A 15,900-nucleotide genomic window follows, 5' to 3' on the forward strand; every position below is an offset into this window, starting at 1 on the left:
ACATGAGTTTTGTTTACAAATTTTAAATCAGAAATTGCCTCCCACTCTCTTTAGTGGGCTGAGAGAAGTATCTGAAGGGGATTTCATAAAAAATACCATTTTTTCACAACTTCGTCTGAATTGTTGTCAGTAATGGCTTAAAAATATTTGCAGGGGGACAGCTCTTTTGAAGTGTATTGTCTTCAAGAGTTAGCAACTCATCCTGTAAATGTTCAAAGACTTCTTGGCAGAATCTGGATGTACACATGTCAAGTACCCCTTCCAAAAAAGAAGTCCTCCAGAAATATAGATATCTCCTTATTTTCATGTCACTATATGGGGCCAAAATAAGGGAAGCAGTTTCGAAAACTGGGACTCGATTATCCTGGCGAGAAACATTGTCAATCTCAGTAATGGAAATCATCTTGTACAGTCAAGTAATTGACTATATACAGTGTAAAATACCCTCAAACTATTTACAGATTTCATCAAAAGACCAAATGTTTTTTATTTAGGACCAGAGACATGGCAGGAAAGGAAATTAGAGGAAGGAAGCCTCCATCCTCTTTTTAGTCTCTGTAATTTCTATAAAGATTTGCACTTTGATTATGCTTAGTAGCACCATATGCTGGAGTGGGACTCAAGATCAAAGGTTTCAGCCCCAGCATTGTAAGTAGGATCAAACATTTCTGTTGGTAGAATGCTAATGGATCTGTAAGGACACTCCTCCAGCTTCTATGCATCCCTATTTAATTTCCAAAATATAATTGATATACCTCAAACCTGAATGCTTTTTTCATGGTCTGCTATGATACATTGTAGATTGCAAAAAAAAAAGATTGTTACCACTTAAAGATATTTAGAACTAAAAAATCTTCAAAATCTTTATGTGAATTGTCAGTTTTATAGTTTGTATAACTTTAAAAATTAGGGGAGTGAGGGATGGCTGAACACTGCTCTGCATTAGTTGATGAGAGAACAGATGTTTTTTTTATTCTACTTTTCTCTGCAGTCAAAATTTTCTATGATAAGCATGTGTTTTTGCATTTAAAAATCTTTGGTAAAAAGAGTACATGATACGATATTCATGCTTGCTTTGTCCATTGCCCTGCCCTGTCTTCATTCTCTTATTACAAATGGTTTTTCTTACAAGCCTTTAAAAAATCAGTCTTAATGATCTAAAAAATCTTGGATATAGTCAAACAATTTACTCTATGCAGTGTAAAAAAAAATGACACCCAAAACATATGCAGGTTTCATCAAAATCCAAAGATTTGTCCTAAAACGCCCATATGATCAGTATGGGGTGATCAGAAGATGGAGACCACTTGCTAAGACTCTGACCTTGAACCATGTCATAGTCTGTCTGATAGCAGTTCATTTTCTCATGTATAAAAAGGGGCAAATCATACTTGCCCAAAGTACACATTTTGGGAAATTGATTTGAAAGTGCTTATCACGATGGTGTGATCACTCATCTAGAGCCAGACATCCTGGAATGTGAAGTCAAGTGGGCCTTAGAAAGCATCACTATGAACAAAGCCAGTGGAGGTGATGGCATTCCAGTTGAGCTATTTCAAATCCTGAAAGATGATGCTGTGAAAGTGCTGCACTCAATATGCCAGCAAATTTGGAAAACTCAGCAGTGGCCACAGAACTGGCCACAGTTTTCATTCCAATCCCAAAGAAAGGCAATGCCAAAGAATGCTCAAAGTACCGCACAATAGCACTCATTGCACATGCTAGTAAAGTAATGCTCAAAATTCTCCAAGCCAGGCTTCAGCAATATGTGAACCGTGAACTCCCTGATGTTCAAGCTGGTTTTAGAAAAGGCAGAGGAACCAGAGATCAAATTGCCAACATTCGCTGGATCATCGAAAAAGCAAGAGAGTTCCAGAAAAACATCTATTTCTGCTTTATTGACTATGCCAAAGCCTTTGACTATGTGGATCACAGTAAACTGTGGAAAATTCTGAAAGAGATGGGAATACCAGACCACCTGACCTGCCTCTCGAGAAATCTGTATGCAGGTCAGGAAGCAACAGTTAGAACTGGACATGGAACGACAGACTGGTTCCAAATAGGAAAAGGAGTACGTCAAGGCTGTATATTGTCACCCTGCTTATTTAACGTCTATGCAGAGTACATCATGAGAAATGCTGGACTGTAAGAAACACAAGCTGGAATCAAGATTGCTGGGAGAAATATCAATAACCTCAGATATGCAGATGACACCACCCTTATGGCAGAAAGTGAAGAGGAGCTAAAAAGCCTCTTGATGAAAGTGAAAGAGGAGAGTGAAAAAGTTTGCTTAAAGCTCAACATTCAGAAAACGAAGATCATGGCATCTGGTCCCATCACTTCATGGGAAATAGATGTGGAAACAGTGGAAACAGTGTCAGACTTTATTTTTGGGGCTCCAAAATCACTGCAGATGGTGAATGCAGCCATGAAATTAAAAGACGCTTACTCCTTGGAAGGAAAGTTGTGACCAACCTAGATAGCATATTCAAAAGCAGAGACATTACTTTGGCGACTAAGGTCCATCTAGTCAAGGCTATGGTTTTTCCTGTGATCATGTATGGATGTGAGAGTTGGACTGTGAAGAAGACTGAGCGCCAAAGAATTGATGGTTTTGAAGTGTGGTGTTGGAGAAGACTCTTGAGAGTCCCTTGGACTGCAAGGAGATCCAACCAGTCCATTCTGAAGGAGATCAACCCTGGGATTTCTTTGGAAGGAATGATGCTAAAGCTGAAACTCCAGTACTTTGGCCACCTCATGCGAAGAGTTAACTCATTGGAAAAGACCCTGATGCTGGGAGGGATTGGGGGCAGGAGGAGAAGGGGACGACCGAGGATCAGATGGCTGGATGGCATCACGGACCCGATGGACGTGAATCTGAGTGAACTCCAGAAGTTGGTGATGGACAGGGAGGCCTGGTGTGCTGCGATTCATGGGGTCGCAAAGAGTCGGACACGGCTTGAGCAACTGAACTGAACAGACTCTTAAGTGTTAGGAAAATTAGAAAAAATATGCTTGTTGCTAGCATTTCAACTTCGTGTGTGCTTTTTCAGTGATAATCTTAAGGTCCTCCAGGGCAAGACCAAGTGTCACGTGCAGCTTTTTGGTATCCTCTGTAACACACAGCAGCATCTTTCTTAATGTAGACCTGTGATAGTGTTTGGCTGAGCAGAAAGGTGAAGAGGAGGAAGGCACATTTTCAGGTGACAGTCTCTTCTCCCTTTCCTTGTGGGTTGTTTCCATCTTTTCATTGTTCCCTTGCTCTATTCCAGGCTGCCCAGGCCCAGGGCCCAAGGTCTGCAGGACACAGGTTCTCTCCAGATAGCTGTGCAAACAGGCCTAGATTCTGACCTAGCTCTGTGAACATTTAGTTCACCCATTAATCATTTGGCTGCTCTGAGTGTCAAGCTTGATGAAGTGTGGTCATAATACATCAGTGTTTACCCAGAGGGTTTTTATCATCAGTAGTGGCCCTTGTGAAGTTAAAAAATTATAAGGGCTGAAGGGAGGTTCTGTGGTGAAGATGGGTCATATAGCAGGTCTTGGTTTTCAAGAGTCACAGCGTACAAAAACATGTTAAAGGCTGGGGAAAAAATCCTGCAGAACACAAGAGAAATGAGAGGTAGCAAAGAGGAACATGAATCTAGTCTGAGACACACTGGTTTAAAATGATCATGAAGATCCTGTCCAGCTTTCAAAGTTAAGGAATCTGTTGCCTTTCTTCCATGGAACATTATTCAATATCACTAGGATTTATTAATGATAAAGTTCTTCAAATGTGGTGTTTCATTTGTGCTTGATTAGAAAAGACCCTGACTCTGGGAGGGATTAGGGGAGGAGGAGAAGGGGACAACAGAGGATGAGATGGCTGGATGGCATCAACGACTCAATGGACATGAGTTTGGGTAAACTCCAGGAGTTGATGATGGACAGGGAGGCCTGGCGTGCTACAATTCACGGGGTCACAAAGAGTTGGACACGACTGAGCGACTGAACTGAACTGAACTGATCTCAACAACTCCCAGTACCCTATTGGTTTAATACTAATTCACAGTAAGCAGAATGATACATACTGAAGTTGTCTCCAGTCTCTCATCCTCCTGGAAAACTTGTTGTCTTTCCCCGCAAATTGTCAGAACTAACAAATTATTAGACTTTTCTGTCTAACAAGATGCAGGTGTTAGAATCCCATAGTTGTAAATGTCATTTGTCATATTGATAATTCTGGGCTAAGTAACTGTTGATGCTTCACAATTATTATTTAGCCACTGTACCAGCACTGATGGGAGTGTTTCCTGGGAACTCAGCCATTTGGGAAAAACTCCAGTACTGAAACCCTCAGAGTAATTATTCTAGTATCCTGGGGTGTAAGAACCCCATTGATAATCAGTGCACGGCTTTCATGATATTTAGAGGTGATAGACTATAAGTACCAGCACAACTAAAATTCCAGAGTGAGTTTCCATTCGAGACAGGTGGCTACAAACACCTGCCAGAATAATAAGCAAAAATGACTAGCATTTACAGAGTGTTTGTTATGTGCCAGGCATAGTTCTAAACTCTGTACAGGTTTTAAATTATTTAATCCTTCAATAATCCCATGAGGAAAGTACAGTTATTAGCTTCATTTTATAGGTAATGAAGTAGAAGTAAGAAGAGGTTAAATAACTGGCACAAGGCCGCACAGCTGGTGACTGACAGAGCTGGGACTTGAACTCCTGCTTTATGAGAGTTGTCATTCATGCTTTTCACATGAATCTTTGTCATCAGTTAGAGTCATTTTTCAGATACACACCATTTTCCAGATACACACCGTTTTCCAGAATATGTCATCTGCCATTTCATATACATTGTTTGAGTTGTAGCATTTTTTAATATGATTCCATCAGTGGAAAATTTCCAAGTCACGAATATGTTTTCACATATAATTAGGTCACATTTTTAAAAGTTCCTACTATAGGTGTACAGCCATGATTTCATTATATTACTGCTTATGGTATTATTTCCTCTCCATCACTGTACTTATTTTTCAATGAATAACAGACTTTTGTCATTACAGGAATATATATGCATTGGGGAAAGCCAGATATACAGATAAGCAACAATAAGAAAATAAACCCTGTGTTCTCACTGTGGTAGGCTGGTAATGGTCCTTCAAAGACATCTATGTCCGATCCCCAGAACTTGTGAACATGTTAAATTACGTGGCAAAGGGGAAATATGGTTGCAGATGAAATTAAGGCTGCTAATAGCTGACATTGAGATGGGTGGGTATCCTGGGTTATACTGATGGGCCTGATTGCCACAAAGGTCCTAAGAAGTGGAAGAGGGATGCAGAAGAAAAGTTGAGGGTGATGCGGTGTGAGAAAGACTCAGGCTGCTGCAGCTGGCTCTGAAGATGAAGAAAGGACCATGAGCCAGGGGGTGTGGGCAGCTTCTAGAAGCTGGAAAAAGCAGGGAAATGGATTATGCTTAGAATCTCCAGAAAGCATGCAGCCTTACCAACACCTTGGTTTTAGTCCAGTGAGATGAGACCATGTGGACTTCTGACTTACAGAACTGTGAGCTAGTAAACTTTTATTGTTTTAATCCACCAAATTTTGGTTGTTTGTGTGGCAACAATAGAAAACTAATATGCCGCTAACCAGAAACTTATATGTTAATCTTTTATTATATACATATTTTAGATTTTTATACACACATAAGTTTTTTTTTACTAAAACTATCATGATGTTATAAACAGCTTGTTTTCCTTTAATAATCTGTCTCTTTCCCTATCAGTAAATTTTCATAGCAGATAATACTGCAGTCATATTGAAATTACCCTAGTTGTTCCCCAACTATTTCCTTAAAGCTGGTTTGTCCAACTCAGGATTTAGTTCTGGGCCAAGCATTTTTAATGGTTTGTATGTCCCTTAGGTATTTTAAATCTAAAATAGTCCTTTTTTTCAACTACTAATTTTCCTTCTCAGTGTTTTTCTGATTGCTTCCTCATGTGATCACCTAGCTTGCTCCTCTGTTCCCTGTATTTCCTGTAAATCGGAAGTTACATCAAAGAGCTTGGTCGAGTCACATTAATAAGTTTTGTCTAGAATTCATTTTGGATGCTGTTGTGTGTTTCATGTGGCACTCCATGAGGAGGTGCACACCATCTGGCTTCTACCCTTAGATACTGAAATTCAGACTTTCTTCTGGTTATGGAATGGCAGCCTGAGCTTACTGCTATAGAGGGAGGTTAGTCCTCTGTAACCAGAAAGTATTCTGCATGGGTTTACTTTAATACCATACAGATGTGCAGGAGCTGCCCCCGTGGCTCAGCGGGTAAGGAATCTGCATGCAGTGCAGGAGACGCAGGAGACTCGGGTTCAGTCCCTGGGTGGGGAGGATCCCCTGGAGGAGGAAATGGCAACCCACTCCAGTATTCTTGCCTGAAAAATCCCCTGGACAGAGGAACCTGGCAGACTACAGTCCAAAGGGTCTCAAAGGGTCGGACCCGACGGAAGCAGCTGAGCAGGCACACATGTGTGGCTTAAACAAGAGAGACTTATTTTCTCACAGTTCTGGAAGCTGAAAGTGCAGGATCAGAATACCAGCATAGTCAGGTTCTGGTGAGGCCTCTTCTGGCTTTCAGATGGCTGTCTTCTCACTGTGTCTCACGTGGCTGAGCAGAAGAGCAAGCTTTCTGGTATATCTTATAAGGACACAAATGCCACTACGAAGTCCTCACCTCATCACTTCATCCAAGCCTGGTTACCTCCCAAAGGCCACATCTCCAAATGCTGTCAAATTGGGGTTATAGCTTCAACATGTGCGTTTCAGTGGCCCATATCCAAGCATAGCACTTGCTGCTGCTGCTGCTGCTAAGTCACTTCAGTTGTGTCCGACTCTGTTCGACCCCATAGACGGAAGCCCACCAGGCTCCCCCGTCCCTGGGATTCTCCAGGCAAGAACACTGGAGTGGGTTCCCATTTCCTTCTCCAATGCAGGAAAGTGAAGAGTGAAAGTGAAGTCGCTCAGTCGTGTTCGACTAGTAGCGACCCCATGGACTGCAGCCTACCAGGCTCCTCTGTCCGTGGGATTTTCCAGGCAAGAGTACTGGAGTGGGATGCCATTGCCTTCTCCGATAGCACTTGAGAACATTAAAATAAGTTAGCAGTACTTGAATCTCATGCCCATATGTCCTGGTTCTCTTGATCTGAAGTGGAACCTGGACTCTATTTCTTCTAGGTTCTCCCATGGCATGCAGTCAGGGTTGAGGACCTCTACTGTGTACCTTCCTGTTTGAGGTGAGTTCTGTGGACCAACAGCATCAGCTTGTTAGAAATGTAGAATCTCTGGTCCCATCCTAGATTGATGAATCCAGATTTGCATGTTAACAAAATTGCCAGCTGATTCCTTCACACCATAAGGTTTGAAAAATGCTGGTCTGCAGCATCTTGCATGGACTTGCATATAAGTATTAAAATGTTCCATCAATCAATTCCTGTTTAAATTCAAATAGTTGAACATTTTGTCAGCAAATCAAATTTCAGCTTTTTTGTTTTCATCTTGGAAGCCTGACAAGGTGCAGGTCTTGCCTACAAATAATTGCACCTTAGTGTAAAGATTTTATGTATTGCCTATATATCACTGTCTATTAACGAACAAAAAAGCAGCAAATAGACCCAATGTTAAAAACAAAATCCCAGTGTTTTTGAAAATATACTACCATCCCAGAAATTCCATCACAGTGAATGATTGCTTCTTAGCTTCAGATGAGCTTTAAAATTGATAATGAAACAGAATAAGATATTTGTCCTCCAACTGCACAAGAGAAGTGGCACTTATCACGGAGCATGAATACTGAGTGACTAATAAATCAGTAAACTGGGGAAAGCAAAAACATGCAAGTTTAAACAAACAGCAGAGAATTCCTAATGCTTAGCATACCCTTAAGGTTGGGAAATGAGAAGATTATTATACGTATGGCATAGAGTGGTAGGTTTCAAAATATTTTATTACTATAAGTATGCTTAATACTAAAAATATAGAAAGGAATGCAGTCTTACCTGATATTTCAGAAGGCAGTTCAAGGTCTTGTCAGTGTGGTCTTCAATATAAATGCGGCTCATGAAAGTACTAAATAAGAGATTCCAGACCGACACACTAAAAATGATGAATTTCCACTTTCCCTTTTCAGAAAGTACCTAATGGATATAGTTCTTTATTTTTAAGAACTATTAATATGAGAACTTTTATGTTTAAAATACCCTCGGGATTCAATATAGGTATGTATTTTAAACTCCAGCCTCAAGGAGAATTTCTACTACTGGAGATTATTCTCATTTTCCTTTCTGTTCCTAGTGATAACTTACTCTTTGCTAATGATATGATTAAATCATTTGCTAAACTGTATCAAAATGACTTCCTGCTTGAGTTCATAGCACCATTATGTTCTTTCCAAAAACTAAAAAGAAAAGATGCTAATCTATATTAAATACACATACATATATACGCACCTACAAACTCACCTTTGAGAGAAGGGAGCCTCAATAATGTTTTGTATTTAAATCCCATTTCCCAGGGCATAGGGTTGACATTCATCTAATTAGTGATCCGATTCAACCTAAAATGTTTTTATAGGATGCCTATTGTTGCCCAACAGAAATACACTTTGAAACTAACAGTCTTTTGTCCGAATTGAATTTACTTGTTTTAAAATGTTATATTTGAAAGTAAAAATCTTTTATAGTGGGTATGTGTGTTAGGTACGTGTGCAGTTGTGTCTGGCTCTTTGCAACCCCATAGACTGTACCCCAGCAGGCTCCTCTGTCCATGGAATTCTCCAGGCAAGAAAGCTGGAGTGGGTTACTATTCCCTTCTCCAGGGGATCTTCCCAACCCAGGGATGAAACCTGGGTCTCCTGCATTATAGGTAGATTCTTTACCATTTGAGCCACCATGGAAGCCCATGAGAATTTATATCCCAGTATTTCAAATTATTGAATAAAGACCTTGCTGGTTCAGTAAAAATCAATTTAAAAGGATTTTTTTCCATTACTTTCCAAAACCTAGAAGATAATACCATTTCTCCATAAACATTATACAAGAAAATTTTCTTTACATTAGTAATGGACAGACAGAATTGGTAAATTTACTTTTATCCTTTTAATAAAGTTTTTTCTCTTTTTATTAAATTTTAATGAAAAATAATAAATATACCTTAAAGTGAAAGTCACTCAGTCATGTCCAACTCTTTGTGACCCCATGGGCTATATATATACTGCCAGGCTCCTCTGTCCATAGAGTTCTCTAGGCAAGAATACGGGAGTGGATTGCCATTTCCTTCTCCAAGGAAGGAAAATCCCTGACCCAGGGATTGAACCCAAGTCTCCTGCATTATAGGCAGAATCTCTACCATCTGAGCCGTAAACAATGGAAAATATTAGAAAAGAATATCCAGTGGGAAGTAGGTCCACATCTCTCAGAAATATTTCATGCACATATAAATATATGTTTTGTCTATAACCCAAATCTTTGTGTATCATAAAATGATACTCTGCTTTTTTTCCCCACAGGTATCTTGTACTCTTCTTTACCTTGATATTTTTCACTTAAGTAATTTTGGAGGTTTCTTCCAGAACAGTACATGTAGATCAATCTCATTTTTCAATGCTTCATGGTATTCCAGGTATGAATTTAATCATCCACCAAATATCCACATTTAAGGTTTTTCTGGGCTTTTGATATTATATAGTGGTGGTTTGGTTGCTAAGTCACGTCTGACTCTTGAGACCCCATGGACTGTAGCCTGCCTGGCTCCTCTGTCCATGGGCTTCTCCAGGCAAGAATACTGGAGTAGGTAACCATTTTCTTCTCCAGGAGATCTTCCTGACCCAGGGATCGACCTGAGTCTCCTGTATTGCAGGCAGACACTTTACCAACTGAGCCACCAGGGAAGGCTGTTGATATTATATACAGTGTTCTAATAAATAACATGAAATTGTGTCTTTGCATCTAGATGCTAGTATGTCTATAGAATAGGATCTTGGAAATAAAACTGCTGTGTCCAAGAATATGTGCATGTATAATTTTGATACTTAATGCCATATTTCCCTTTGCTTGAACCAGTATGCAGTATCCCCAGAAGGGTTTGAGGGTGCCTGTTGGCCTGAATGGGTCATTTTAGCAGTTCATTCCTTACTCTCTCACATCATCAGTGTCTTCTGCACTACTGGACCATTCAACTGAAATATGAATATGCTGTCATTTCTTGCATCTTAAAAGAAAATAAAAGCCTATTTATTGACCCCACTTTCCCCATCCATTACTGCCCCACGTGGCTGCTTCCCCTTTACCGCAAAACTGCTAGAAAAAGATGTGTATAGTTACCGTCTCTAGTCCTTCTCTTTTCTGTCTGTCTCTTTTCTGTGGGTTCTTAGTTCCCTGACCAGGGGTTGAATCTATGCCCCTTGCACTGGAAGCGTGGAGTCTAAACCACTGGACCACCAGGGAAGTCTTTTTCCTGTCTTCTTGAATCTTCTCCAGTTAGAACTCTCAGCCACTTTACCAAAACTGCTTCCAGCAAGTAGCCAATGCCCACTGCTATAGTGGTGAATTCTCAGTCTTCATCTTGCTCTGCTTGTCGGCAGCCTTTGATAGGATTGATGCGTCCGTTTTCCCTGGACCACTGTCTTCTCTTGGCTTCAGTGTTGCCACACTCTCCTCCAGTCATATAAGCTGCTTCTTCTCCGTTTCCTTTGTTGGTTTCTTCACATCTCCATGACATCTTGGTGTTGGAGTGCCCCAGGTCCTAGTCTTTGGATCCCCGCCCTGTGTGTGCCTCTCCTGTGGCAATCCAATACAATCACATGGCACTAAATAAATACTGTGTCTGTCCCAGTCTGGTTGATCCCTGACCTGGATCTCTCTCTTAAACACAAGCTTGTGTGTTGAACTACCTGCTTGATATCTCTACTTGCGTATCTGGGAGATCTCAAATCAGACATGTCTAAAATAGTGTTGTTCCCCTGAAACTTCTTCCTTCTACACCCTATTACATTTCAGGTGATAGTCATTCCATCCTTCTGGTTACTCAGACCAAAAAACCTCAGAATTATTATTGACCTCATGCTTTTGTTCCCACTTCATATCCAGCCTACTAGGACATCTTATTGGCTCTACCTTCAGAACAGATTCAGATTCTGACCACATCTCAGCACTTCCACCTCCAAGACCCCAGTCCAGGCAGCTGTCATCTCTCACCTGAATTATTTCAATAACTTCCCACTTCCATTCTTGCCCCCTGCCATCTGTTCTGCATAGAACAACACAGCAGTTGGAGTGATCTTGTTATTACCTGTCAAATCACATCACCTGCTGCTCAAAACCCTTCCATGGCTCACAAAGTTTAAAGGCAGAATGTAACTCTCCCCCTTACCCCCTGAGAAGATTCCTCTCTGATCTCATCTCCGGTTACTCTGCTCCTCTCTCTCTCTGTTCTAGTCCCATTAGCCTTTTTGCTATTCTTCTTGTGCCAGTGCAGGCATAAAGCTAAGGGATCTAAGGGAAACCAAGAACAGGATCCAGAAATGGACTTATCTATATATTTAAATGCTTTATTTAAAATGCTTGTTTTAGTGTTTAATGAAGAGAGGGAAAATGATGTATTTTCCAAGAAATGGTTTTGGGACATTCACGAATGAAACACAGGCAGATCTTAAGTCTGAGCCTCCTGGATAATATTCTATGGCATTGTGTTTCATTTCATCCAGTCTCCTAGTTAACACTCAACCACATGGGGGGTGTTTTGCACCCCATGAGTGTGTAGGCACATAAGCAAAGTCTCTGGAACAAAAGGGTGTGAGGGAGGGCCAGGAGGGTATAAAAGTCCAAGAGTGTGATTCTAGGCTACAATGGAACCCTTAGTGCTTCAGATCTTACCATCCACAGCTGTCTGTCTCTTTTGGTGATCTGGGAAGCTGTGACTGTGTCTGGTAGCATGATGGCTTATCTCCTGCCTTCTCCATAGAGATATAATCACCTCCATGTGTTTCCACATCATTTGCCATTATAACTTCCACATTTAACAAGCAGGTCTTAGAAGCTTCAATTGCCAAGCAACATTATTTGGATTTCTCAGTATCTTCTATAATCTACTCCATGGGATTTTCTTTACCATCACCTGGATGGAAATTCAGGCAGACCTCGGAGTTCTCTGGTGACTCTTGAATAATACAAATGGGCCTCCAGTTAGACACTTTAAATCACAAGAACCCACTCATTTTAGTAATTAAGTTAAAAAGTGTGAAAATGTTAGTTGCTCAGTTATGTCTGACTTTTTGCAACCCCATGGACTGTAGCCTACCAGGCTGCTCTGTCCATTCTCCAGGCAAGAATACTGGAGTGTGTAGCCATTCCCTTCTCCAGAGGATCTTCCTGACCCAGGGATCAAACCCAAGTCTCCTGGCATTGCAGGCAGATTCTTTACTCTCTGAGCCACCTTAAATTCCAGAACCACCTTAATTCCATTAATAACCAGAACCCTGCTTAATCTTCTCATCTTCTAAGCATGTAGTAGTGGTGAAGTTGTGATGAGCTTTTTCTCCTTTTGCCCAAGCAAGGTGTCTACTCGTATCACCCTATCATGCTAACCACAGTTTCTAGCTTCTCCAAGATAGAGATTTTGGGAGACAGCTTGTTGAGAAGAATGGAAAATGTCTTTCCTGATTGATATTATTGTGGTCAATTTTCTCTAGACTCAGCAGATGTTTTAAGGTCTCTTGTTTGGGGGTTCTTATGAATCTCACCAATGAAAGAAGACACTTTCATTAAAATAGACTTCTTGATATCCATCAGTGGCAGGCTTCTGGAAGGGCAGAGCCAAGTGGCAGCTCTTATCAGCTGGCAACAAGGTGGGTGCAGTTACTATCATGGGCAGAATGTCTGGGGCAGTAATCAGAGTATTTCAGAACATAAGAATCTTTGATGTTTGTTTATTTTTCATGGTATCTTGAGGACCAAAACAGATAGGAGGTCTACTAAGAATTATTTGACTTGTGTAACTGGAAAATCTCTAGGTCCAGTGAATAGAAACCTTAGTTGTTCAATGTAGAGTAATAGCTCATTACCCAAGTCTCAGATCTGAATCAGTTCAAAGACATAGAAATCCCCGGATGATTGATTTTGCAGCTGTGTCCAACGAGTAACAGCAGCAACAGCACCTGGGAATTTGTTAGAAATGCAAATTTTCAGACCCTCCTCTAGCCCAAGGGACACCAACACTCTGGGGGTGGGGGTTCAGCAGTCTTTGTTTTGGCTGGCACTTCAGCTGATTCCTGTGCATGCTAAGGTTTGAGAGCCCTGATGTTAAGTGAGGAAGAAGCTGGGAAGCCTCGAGAAGGGGCCCTATGACATTGCTGTAAGTAGCTAGCGTGCCTGTGTGCTAAGTCACTTCAGTCGTGCCTGACTCTTTGTGACCCTATAGACTGTAGCCTGCCAGGCTCCTCTGTTCAAAGGATTCTCCAGGCAAGAATACTGGAGTGGGTTGCCACATCCTCCTCCTGGATATCTGCCTGACCCAGGGATCAAACCCACATCTCCTGCAGCTTCTGAATTGCAGATGGATTCTTCTAACTGCTACACCACCATGGAAGCCCAAGTATCTAGCGTAAATCTTCCTTTAACTCTTCCCCAAAGTGCACTGAGGAAGGGGGACTATCCAGGCCTTTGGAGATTTTCTGGACATTAGTTCTGAGTCAAAGCCCCAACATACTTCTGGGACATGAAGGGTGTAGAGGTCACTTGATCAGGTGAGAAATGAAACTCTGGCCTGTGGCTGCCTCTCAGTGTGTCCACTTAATCCACTATGGTTATTTTCCCATCCCTGAATAGAGTTGTGATAAGTGTCCTCAATAACTAAAAGATTATTGATTCCCCTGTATTGATTCCCTGACCTGTGTGGTGAGCTTTATTATGGTAGGCAGGACCTTGCAGAAGCTTCCTGGAATTTCCTCTTCTTACATAAGAGTAAGAGTAAACTGAAAGCAATACCACATCCTTGGGGCGGGGGGGTTGCAGAGATTATTATTTCCATCTAATACTTGGACAATGCAGGGGTTGTCCTGCCACATTTTCATTTAACTTACCTGTTTGGTGTGGCAGAAGGAAGGTGGTTATTAGAGAATGACTGTGGTGGTTATTCGGAGAAGGCAGTGGCACCCCACTCCAGTACTCTTGCCTGGAAAATCCCATGGATGGAGGAGCCTGGTGGGCTGCAGTCCATGGGGTCGCAAAGAGTTGGACACGACTTCACTTTCACTTTTCACTTTCATGCATTGGAGAAGGAAATGGCAACCCACTCCAGTGTTCTTGCCTGGAGAATCCCAGGGATGGGAGAACCTGGTGGGAGGCCATCTATGGGGTCGCACAGAGTCGGACACAACTGAAGCGACTTAGCAGCAGCAGCAGTGGTGGTGGTTATTGGAGAATGACTGTGAATTGTCGAAGAATTATTCAGGTACTGGACCAGATGTAGTCTTTGCTGGATAACAGAGCAGAGCTTCTGGCACTTTGAAGGCAACTATTGATCTGGCAGATGCTTTTTTTTTTTTTTCTTCTTGATACCAAACTAACAAAGAACACCAGATGGAGTTTGTTCTCAATTAGCAGGATCAGCAAAACACCTGCCCTGGCTTCTCTTTGGCCCATGTGATTCTTCTGCTGTCTGACAAGATCTAGTCTGCAGGGACCTTGATCATCGTGATATTCCCCAGAACACAATGCTGATATATTACATTATTGACATGATGAGCAGAAGCAGCACATGCCCTTGAAGCCTTGATGAGACACATGTATGCCAGAGGGTGGGAGAGAGACTCCAAGAATAGTCAAAGGCCTGCGACCTCAGTGAAGTTTCTAGGGGTCCAGTGGTCTGGGAAATGGTGGCATTTCCTCTGCAAACTGAAAGGCAAATTGTACACTCTGTACCCACCTATCACTGAATAAGATCAAACAGTGTTCTCTACCTCTTGATTTTTGAGATAACGTACGCTCTTTTTGAGTGTATTGATCAAAGCCACATCTGAGTAACACATAAAGCTGCCAAGTTTTGTGCAGGGACCAGAGCAGAACAAGGCTCCCTAGCAAAGTGTCTCAACCTCAGCAGTGTGGACATCTGGGGACAAAGTTCTTTGATGTGGGAGGCTATCTGAGAATGGTAGGATGTCTAGCAGCATCCTTGGCCTCTGCCCATTAGATTCCAGCAGCAGCTCTTCCCCCATTTCTACTCCCAAATTGCTCCCCCATTTGAGAACCACTGGCCGATAGCATGTCTAGGTAAACCTCAAGGGAAGGACTGGCTGGCACTTGACTGCAATCTTGTGAAGAGACCCTGAGCTAGATCTTTTTAATTAACCTAGATTCCTGAATCCCAGAAACCATGACAGATAATAAGTGCTCGTTGCTCAGTTTTGGGATAATTTGTTTTGCAGCAATACACGGGTCCACCAGCCATACAATTGGCGTGCAAAGCAACGTGTAAAGAGCATATTCCAGACTGGACCCGAGGAGGTCCTGAGTGTACAAGTGAGTTCCTACTCCCAGAGCACCTGCCTCTTGTCATTTTGGGGTTGACAGATGACTGAGAAGAAAATGTTTGAATCAGGTTCATGGATGGCCCCTTACAATTTGAAGGTACCAGAAGGATGTGTACTACAGAGACATTAACAGTCTGGAGCAGGAGTAGGGTAAAGCAGTTGTCCACTTTGGATGGAGAGATGGCCAGAGGGAGGGCTGTACACCAATTCATGGGTGGCTAGTGGTTTGGTTGGTATATTGGTGGCACAGGAGTCTGAGGAAGAGGTTTGCAGATGAGTCTCTCCATATGGGTGACTCCATATGTGAAAGCTCACCATAGGGCACC

At 41.8% G+C, this 15,900-nt stretch overlaps 1 long non-coding RNA gene across 1 annotated transcript in view; it reads left to right on the forward strand.

Moving 5' to 3' along the window:
- LOC102190196 overlaps positions 7,094-15,900 on the forward strand; it is a 33,778-nt gene continuing 24,971 nt past the window's right edge. Inside the window, exons 1-2 of the long non-coding RNA XR_309950.3 lie at positions 7,094-7,286; positions 9,557-9,669. This is a non-coding gene — a long non-coding RNA (uncharacterized LOC102190196). The remainder of the gene's footprint in view (positions 7,287-9,556; positions 9,670-15,900) is intronic.

Source organism: Capra hircus, chromosome 4, assembly GCF_001704415.2.
Source record: "Capra hircus breed San Clemente chromosome 4, ASM170441v1, whole genome shotgun sequence".
NCBI classification, from domain to species: Eukaryota; Metazoa; Chordata; class Mammalia; order Artiodactyla; family Bovidae; genus Capra; species Capra hircus.